Raw genomic sequence first — 10,428 nt, 5'->3', positions numbered from 1 at the left:
TTGTCATTTTCAGCAGAGGTCTCGTCACAAGGCTCAGATCAAAGTTTGCATTCATGGTATGAGGAAAAGAGAAGTAATCCATTGGATGAGCTAAGTTCCAGTGTGCTTGAATTTCAAGATCCTTATGCAGTGTTTTTGGAGGCGGATAGAGAATTCATATCATTCAACGGATCTGTTTCTAAGTTGTCATGGGAGTTGCCTTTCAGTAGTTCTCTCTTGTTGTTCATAAGTGAGCACTTGTGGAAAGTTCGAACAGCGGATGGAATACTTACTTGGTTGCACTGGTTGTTTCATTTCACTTGATCATGTGATGAATGAAACTGTTAGAGTAGGTTGTGATGAATAAGCTCCCCTTTGAGCATCATTTCCAGTTTGTCGGTTGTGTTTAAGTATCAAGTCAGTTTTTAGTTGAGTGAGAGTCAATTTTTGTTTTCAAGTCATCAGTTTTCAGTCATGCATTTCATCTTGAGTTTTTGACTCCATTGCCCAATGGATGAAGGCACTGGTCTGCTCTCCCAAAGATCTGCCATTCTTGGCACCTCCAAGGAGCTACCATCCCCATTGGAGCCAATGTTAGTGTCAGCCTTTGTAGCCTTCCTCCAGTGATCAAATATGCTCTTACAAAGTGATTTTAAGGTGTCAAGGTCAATTTTTTCATTTCAAAGAGTCTTCAAGCAAAATTTGGTCACTAGGCATTAGGTCTAGGGTTTGCTTTCACTCCTTTCAAAGTTGCCCAAATGTCAGTCTATGTCACTATTCAACTGAGTCTATCATCATTCATATGGTTGTTATCATCATATCAGGTTTCATTGGTTCATGTTACACCTTGTTCATGCTTCAGTTGCGCCTAGGCAAGGTTCATTTCCCTCTCCTAGGGTTTTGAAGGCAATTTCTCTTGAATGGTCAAATCATTAGCAAAAACTGTATCCAGATGTTCATACACCTTCCGCTATCATTAATGTACCTTATTAAACACTTCCCATCACTGAGATTCCCCAAATTCCTCATTTTTCCACAAACCCTAGTTTCTTGCCACAACTTGGCAATTTTCTAGGCTAGGCTTGTGTTTTGCCCTTTTGGACCCCTTCCCCTCACTTGATCTCTGAGATTCCACTTTCCCCTACTTCCTAACAGCCCTCCCTACTTCCAAAAATTTCCCCAAGAATTTAGAAGCTCCTTATCCCCTTCATTTCGCTTCATTTCGACAAAATTCCTTGTTTCACACATCGGGATAGGTTTCACTCAAATGATGTTTCAGAGCAATAAAAGATGAATTTTGGAAAACTGAGAGAGTTTTTTGTTCACAACATGCCAAGGAAGAAAACCCTCCTTCACCTTTTACACAGGTATAATTGTTTTTGAGAAATGTCAAAAATACAATCGCCTTGGGAGAATTGATGCACCTCTGAAGTGACCTTGGGAAAATCAATTTTTCTCCTAGCTTGGTTGGCCAAATAACTTTCTTGATGCATCAAAGGATAGCTATACAAAAATATATTTCCAATGAGCTATCATGAGCTCAATTTGGAGTTGAGGAAGGCATTCAAAAGTTGACTGCAACAGCACTCTGCCTTGAGGCAGCCTCATTTGGCACATTTTGACCAGTCTTGGGAGATTTGATTTTTTACAAGGAAAATAAACTCCAAATTACGAAATTCCAATTGTTTTGGAAATTAGACTCCAATACCTTTCCAACGAGCTATCCTGTGCCCAATTTGGACATCGGGAAGGCCTCCAAAAGCCTCCTGCAAAATGGCGCTATGCATATAAGGAGCGCTACGCATATAGCTTCCCCTGCCTTTGTAAAATAACACTGGCGCTACGCATATAAGGAGCGCTACGCATTGGGCCAGAACACAAAATTTTTTGCCACTGCTCTTCAAAATTCAAATTCTCTTAGTCTCCTTTGCCTCCTGTAAGTTTAAATCATCTTGCTATTATCTTTGGTCAGTGTTTGGAGTTGTTTGAAGATCGGTTGTAAGAGTATGAATGTTGAAAAACACAAACCCTACTCTCTTGCAGTCCACTATTCACACGGCCCTATTTCCCACAGTTCCTCCCACATTTGGCATTTGAAACAAAAGCACCAAATCCTCATTCTTCATCTCATTTAAGCCAACACAGATTTTGCAACATCATGGAGGCAGACAACAACACATCATACAACCAAGACAGAGATTGCACCACTGAACTGCATACACCAGGAGGACACTGAAGCGCCGTGAAACACCTGATCCATTTTGGATTTTGGTCGAGGCTTCGCTGGCTGGGCATGATACATGATGGAGGGTCTTCACTCCGAATTTGAGCAAATTCGGAGAAATTTTTGTCATTTTGAAATTTTTTGGTCCCAAAACAGATTTTTCAGCTATACGAGTAGCGCGTCGACGCGCTCGCTTATGATTGGGACACTTGTTGGAGGAAAAATTTATATTTTTGGGTTTTTCATGGTAATTTATGCATTCTCAGTTATTGCCGAAGCATTTCATCAAGTTCTGGATGATCAAAAGGCCCAAAAACACCATGAAAAGCACCTTGCTGCCACCTTTTGCAACAGCAGGAAGTACTTCTGGGAGAATGCAATTTTGATGGGGCAAATGAGCTCCAAATTGGGAAATTCCACTTGTTCTGGATAGCAGACATCTAGATCTTTCCAACCAGCTATTGTGAGCTTGATTTTGATGTCGGGAAGTGACCCAAATACAGGCTGAAAGGTGCACTGCGCATAGAGATCAGGGCGCTACGCATAGAGGTTTTTGGTCAAATTTTCATCCTCCAGCTCAGGAATTCGGCCAGTTTTCACTAGTTTCACTTCTTGATGTGATTTTTGACCCAGCTTGATGTAATTTGATGTGTATGAGGTAACTTGGCACTTATTTACCTTATTCTAGATTATTCATTCACAAAATAGAAAAACTTTAATGTAATGAATCAGTTTCCTAGCATATAGGGGTTAGTTGTTTGACTACCTAGATTTCAGTTCCTTGTTTAGAATTGGTTCAAACTGCTCCTAGAAGGAGGAGCTCGACCCCTAGAGGTTAGGGAATGGGTTAGCTTGGTCTATATGATGTAAATTTTCAGTCAGTAGCAAGGGTTGGACTCTTGGGAAGATTTTGGCACACTATTGTACATATTTTTCATATTTTGGCTAAGGAAAGATCAGAGGTTTTGCAGCACCTGTTGGGATTCTTGTGGCTTTCAGTTCTTGATGGTGTTATCTCTCAGTTTATTGTAAGTTTATTCATGTTTAATGTATGCCATTCCCTTCTTATGCTTCTGAAACTAAATGAATGAGTAAATGAGGTTGAATCCATTGTTTACAGTGCTCTTCCTTTAAATTTGTTTAGTTTACATGTTTTCGCCACTTTGGAGAGGATCCATGTTCTCCCTTGCCCTCTTCAACTCCTTATCGTTCTGATCCATCCATACACCTGATAAAAGGCATCAAGACTACTGCCTACCTCACCCCAACTCGAATTCTACAAAGATCTGGCCTTATCCCCGGACCCAAAATTGTTTTTCCCGTTTCTCCAACAAAAAACCCAAAAAATCTAAATCAAACTTTCCTATCTCTTTACTAGCCTAAAATCAGTATTAATTTTGAGTCATCTCAGCCCCTTTGAAGACCTTTTGCCGAGATAGACCCAGAGAGAGCCCTCTCCTGTCCTCGTAGGGCTAGCTACGAGGCTGAGCTTGGTTTGATGTGGCCTCAAGTTTTGCCTTCCTCAGCCTGAGGCAGATTTGAGCGCTAACACATTGCTTTCTTTCTATGTAATTTCTGAAAATCTCAATTACTTGATGAATAGGATATGTTACATAGAGCACCCTATTATGGTTATTAGTAATTTACATTTTTTCTTCTGAAGTCAAATTAAGGAATTCTTAGTTGCTCCTTAATTTCTACTGAATATTACATTTATGTTGTCTCATAATTCATCTAAATTCTGAAAGATCCAATTAGTGCAACCTAGCTTTCCCAACAAGCTTATTACATATAATGTTGCAGCTTTTAAATCCAAGAAAACGATAGGTTTCTGCAACAAATACCATATTACTTTGGGACATTCAACTGCATTACCCGTAGGGTAATGGGTTGGCTGAATCTTCAAGTACGAGTCTGGTAAACATTATTAAAAATTTGTTAAAAGAGAACAAAAATTCATGGCGAAACAAGTTAATAAATGCACTTTGGGCTGATAGACTCACAACAAAGAAATCCATTGGCATGTCACCATACCAATTGGTTTATGGAATGGATGTTATTTTTCCATCCTCTTTGGGAGTTCCAATTATGAAGATAATTCAGGAACTGCAGGTTGAGCAAAATGTCATCCAGAGGAGAATTGATTAGACAATTCAATTGCAGCAATCCAGGGAAGAAGTCTATAATAAAGCTTAGGTCATCTAGGAGAATATCAAAAATATTTTTGATAGAACAGCTAAAGTAGATGATTTCACTTTGGGTGATAGAGTTTTAAAGTGGGATTCCAAAAGAGAGGACATGGGAAAGCATGGAAAATTTGACAATATATGGACATGTCTTTATATCATCGATGCTTTCATAGTTCACAATACATTTTTTTCTTAAACATCCATATGGGATATAAATCCCTGGTCGACATGTGAATGGCAGAATGTTGAAGCACTATTTCTCGTAGCAATATAAATTTTCTAGCATCAAATCATTGTAAATATCATTGTTTTTATTATTTTGATTGGGCGACCTATTGACAGAAGTTGAAGCCCGAAGAGAAGGCCCTAAGCTTCAATTGATATGTTACCACAAATACTACAACAAAGGAAATCAGGTGTGGATATTTCTGAAATAGAGCACTCAATGCTACTGATCAAATGTTCTTGGCACCTCACATGGAGAGTGCCATCCCCAACTGGAGCCACTATTAGGGTACTATAATTTATATGATCTCAAGGTGATTGAGTATTTTATCTCGGGAATCTTATATTGTAAATAATTGTCAATCTACAAATGATTTCCAAATAAAAGAAAAATAGAATAAAAATAAAAGAGGGTATAAATAAAATTGGAAATAAGATTGAACCCCACCAAAAGAAATAAAAAACAAAAAATAAATAATATTGAAAGTGTTGAAAGTCTAAATGGAACTACTGATAGATAATTTTCTTCATCATTGATAAATAAAGGTTGTGTGTAGCTTGTTTAAAATGCCACAATGACTAGTTACTTGTTTAATCATACAGTATAATCATGGTTAAACATGTTTGAATTTTGGTAAATTGGAATAGAGAATAAAGGTTTGCCAAATAGTTTAATATTGGTAAATCAGTAGTTAGGTAGAAAATGGCATTGATTCAACTATCTAATCTGAATCAATAGGAGAAATAAGTGATAGGATTTAGATAAATTTTCATTTTTCATAAAATAAAATAATATGGGTTTGCTAGTCTAAATGCAACCCCTTTAAAATTAAAATGTTAGCTTAGTTAAAGGGTAGGTAGAAATATTTTATTTTTTATATATGTATATGTCTTTTTTCCCTAATTCTCATAGACATTATAAAAAGAAAAGATGCACGGTGGGATAAAGTGTTTTTATATATTTCATATTTCGACCTTTATCTTAAGTTAAAAATCAAGAAATAAAGGCATGTATGGACAAAGTTTTTTCATCGTTTGTGGTTAAAAGGGCCCGCAATCAGAACTTTTGGATTCACCCATCTACATGATGATCGATTCATTTTTTTTTTTGGCCCCCCCTCTCCATCCTATCTTTACCGCCCGGGGGGGATCTGAAAAGGAAATTTCCCTAGCTGGGCCCATCCTAACCTGGCGCCTTCTCATCATTTCGTACCCACTCGGCCGATACAGCTTACCAACTTTTATCCCCTCCTGAACCGCCTTCCCCTCATCTATTTACCATGTCCCTACTTCGTCACCTTGGTCACTCATGTTGCGCCATGTTGCATAGTCATTTCCTACTTGAATGTGTTCCCGACAGAATTACAATTGGGCATTTAATTTGGTTTTCCCAGGTAACCATTCAGCCTTTAACGGTCTCGCAGCACCTCACAGTTTCTATAAAGAAATCATTTTTGAAGTAGTGTTGTACTAGCCTAGATTGAAATTGATAGCCCTTGGTCTCCTTCCCCTAACAACTCATTATCTCAAATTGTTCCCAGTAATCTATCCTGTCAATTATTGTTATTTTTTCACTAATTTAATCATGCCTCCAAAGAGAAAAACCCAGGAAAAACTTGTCAATTCATTAATCCCTCCCTCCATAGACTAAGATCACATTCCTTTAGCTGATAGGGGTTATCGGATCATAGAAACCCAATGCGATTGTGAGTTTTTAGAACTCTACTATTGGTTGGAAGACAAACATGCCGAAAAAAACTAATGAAATTGGACTCTTGGAGTCCAATATTCCTCATTATATCTTCCCTCTGACCTTCCATGCCCCTTAATTCACCTAAAAATGTCAAGCATGTTATGTCCCTAGCCAAAGAGCTATTATGACCCCATCTAGTGACATCCTGTTTACAATTAGTGCCCATTCCATAAACCAAATTATGCTAGTGCCCCCTGTGGAAAATAATGCCCCTTTTTCCTTAGAAGCCCTCACCCAACTTTATCAAATGCTTGAATTCACCACAAGAGCCAAAATCTTTCAGATATTGTTACCAAAAAATGCCCAATTACCCAAGAAGAACCCTCCATACCCTTCCTCAATTTTCCTTGATCAAGATAAACATATTATAACCATAATTTCATATATTTTAGGTTATTATTCTAATCAGCGGGTAGATAAAACCACTCCAGGCTTCCTTTATGTTTTTTCCACAGATAATAAACCGTCGATTTTGTTCAATTTTAGTATATTTTTGGCTGATAGCATCCATGAGCAGTTTCTGAAATTTCCAACAGAGTAGGTGTTTAATTACACTTCCATTTTAATCTACATGTTTCTTTAATATCAAGCAAACAGGTTCATTTTTGCAATGCAGAAGGTAGATTATGAGGGAAACTAGCAACCTGTGATATTTTGGACTTCATTGGTCATGAAAGAGTAGTAAGAATTCTCATACAAGCAGTTTATTGAGGATTTTTTTCACCCAGCTATGAACATCCTTAACAATTCCATACAACCCATAATTAGTGAAGATATCAAAAGGATTTTACATCTAACGGATCAGGCCAAGACTGGAGATTGGTATTTATACCAAAACTTTATAGAAATCAGAGTTTATGGGTGTGAGTTTGCACCATACAAACTCCCAAAATACTTCCCCATGAGGATTTTTTCCCTGGAATACATCATACAAATGTTAAATTCAGATGATATTCACTTTGTGGTGGACACAGGTGGGCCCATTCATATGCAATACCAAAACAATAGGAGAAGAGGCAAACAAAATTCTTAAAGAGATGAAATTCAGCCTGAGTTTTACATGGTATTATGATCCTTTGGGTATAATTTCAAAACTCATAGTAGAAAAAAAACTACTCCCTACATCCATACCTCAAGGCCTGAGATAGAAAAGTATGCAGATAAGTTAGAGTAGGCCAAAAATACTTTGCAGGAAGCTTAAGAACAACTCTTTTCTTCTTCAAGTTTACAGACTCCCACTCCTCGGGAGAAAACAAGTAAAAGAGATAGAGAGGAGGGATCATCATCAACAACATGTAGTGAGGCGAAAGAGTTCAAGATCAGTTATAGGGAAAGGGAAAATGTGACTCCTAGGAGAGATGTTGAAAATGAGACAGAAGATCATGTTTCCATTATAATTACAGATTCACCACCTACAAGTAGCCAATTTGCTACATATCCTATTGGACCTTCAGCATCAGAAGGTCGGAAGGAAACAGAACTAGATTCATAGAATGTTTAAGGAGAGAAGGAAAACACTGTTTTTGATAGGTACAATCAGTTTTGGAAGTATACTTCAATCTCACAAAGGAGATTACTATCAATTTTTGACACAGAGTAGGGATAGATGCATATGGCCTTCATTGAGGCCCAATTTCCACATCCAAAAACATCAGTAGATTACAAGAGTACTACATTTTAGTTCAGCACCAAATATATCCATCCCATTGATCAAATGGAGATGCATAAGCACATTGATGAGATGATTTCTTCTACATTAACCAATAATGTCATGTCATTGTCTAAGTTGTGAGTTCCATATGCCAACATTCACTCCCAATTGAAAATGGAAAAGATATCCTCCTTAGCAAAGGATAATAGGATCAAATCCTTGGAAGATTTGGTAGTCAAGATAGGATATGATCCTAAAGATGTACATGTTGCAGAGAAGAACATCAAGAATTTTTTTTTGGATATTATAGCATTGAGAAAGCAGGCTAAGATGCCAACCACAAAGGATCCCTTGCCTAAAGAAATTGAAGAGAATGAAACACAGAAGACTGACATGATGAAGCTAATCATAGAGAAGAATATATAGATCAGACAGATGGAGGAAAAAATGGAAAAGATGATAAAAGAGAAAGAACAGAGTTAGAATATGGCCATAGTCCCCATGGATGCCATACCCATCACTCAGCTCCCAGCAATAGGAGCAACCCTTGGAGACACCTCTTCAACTCAAACTGCAAGTGTTGAATAGGTGACAAAGACACTAGAGAACATGTTGGAGAGATTGTAGAAGGTAGAAAAGGATACATCAATTGGTCAGACCTTGGCCCAAGCCAAGGAAACCATTTATATGGGTATTATAGACTCTATGAATTAGATTTGGCCGTGCATCCAAATCATTTTTTAACAGAAAGAATTGATAGGAAAGGCCACAAAAAACCATTATTCAGGTAAGGGAAATGTTGGGATATATGCCCACAGAAGCCTCCAACATTATCAAATTCCTGAAATCAAAGAACAAGTATGAAATTGAAGAATTAGAAATTAGTGACAAGACTGCTACCATCTTGGAAATCAAGAAGGTTTTGACTAAAATAAACCTCATTGATCAATTGGAGGAAATGTGTGAAACACTAGAGATGGGAGTGAACAGGTTTGCAATAGAATTGAAGCATAATCCAGAAAGGTTTGGCCAACATATATGTAATTAATGATAAATTGGTCACTGAAGAAGATTATGTCCTGAAGATGAAGCAAGTATCCAGAATTGGTGTCAAATTCAGTGGTATAAAAGGTAGCATGATAGCTAGAGCATTTTTAGAAACCATGGAAAATGACTTCTATATCCAGAATGAAGTAAAACATGTTTTTCAGTAAAGCCAACTTTTGTGAAGTATACTGAGGTTGATGACATTACTGGAGGGTAATTAAATTAACCATACGAGAAGAAAAAGGTGGGAAGAATTATGTGATTTACTAGATTAAAGGGTAATTCAGATGCAGTAAAAATAACATCCCGCACATCAACGCAACACAATTTTGAGGTTGATTCAGCAATGGAATCCTCCAAAATAGAGCCACCTTTCCATGAAGCTGTCTGTGTTGCCTATTTTTCTGCCAAAGATAAATTTTATTGTTTAGAATAAGGCTAATAATACACTGTTGGTTGAGACAACGAATTTGTAATTATTTGTATAAATACTTCACAGTTTGAAGTATTAAGGGTTGATTTCTGAATATAATTTCCTCTGTAAAATTGTAATTTTTAAAAGTTGCTGGAGCGTTAATAATACAAGGACATTTTCACAAGATTCATGTGGTGTACCAAATGGTGATTTTTTTCTTCATTTTATGTGTTTGATCATTGTTTTCTTTCTCCGTAATTTTTGAAAATATCAATTACTTAACAAAAACTGTGATGAACAGGATATGTTACATAGAGCACCCTATTTTGGCTATTAATAATTTACATGTTTTCTGCTAAAGTCAAATTAAGGAATTTTTAGTTGCTCCTTAATTTCTACCAAATCTTATATTTCTGTTGTCTCATAATTCATTTAAATTCTGAAAGATCAAATTAGTGCAACCTAACTTTCCTTGTGAAACTCCTCTAAAATTTGATGCAAATCCAGTTAAATCTTTAGACTCCATAGCCCAATGGAATTATAACAATTAAATCAACCAAGCCATCTAATAAAAAACAATCAGTACAGTTATAACTAGCCTAAAATTCACATCAAAAATAGAAAAATTTTAAATAGAGATCCCTCTCTAAAGCTCGCAGGGCTAGATCCCAGCTTCCAAAGTGGTTTTGATGTTATCCTATGTGTTTACTCCCCCAACCTCAAAATACCGAACGACAACATAGTGGCGACCATACTGGGGAGGAATACTTTTTAGATTGAAAAATCATTATTCCCTGGTATTCAATAAGTATTTCTATAAATTAAAACTCTCTTATATCATATTGAAATACATGATCTAAGGTTGTAATCTTGTATATATTTGAGTGTTTTATTATTAAGTTGTGTGAGAAGATTTCAATAGACCTAACTCCTAAAATAATTTTC

Source organism: Pinus tabuliformis, chromosome J (genome assembly GCF_031772625.1).
Source record: "Pinus tabuliformis cultivar Carrire ecotype Pingquan chromosome J, CPIR1, whole genome shotgun sequence".
Taxonomy (NCBI): Eukaryota; Viridiplantae; Streptophyta; class Pinopsida; order Pinales; family Pinaceae; genus Pinus; species Pinus tabuliformis.
Note: the sequence above shows the minus strand (reverse complement) of the source record.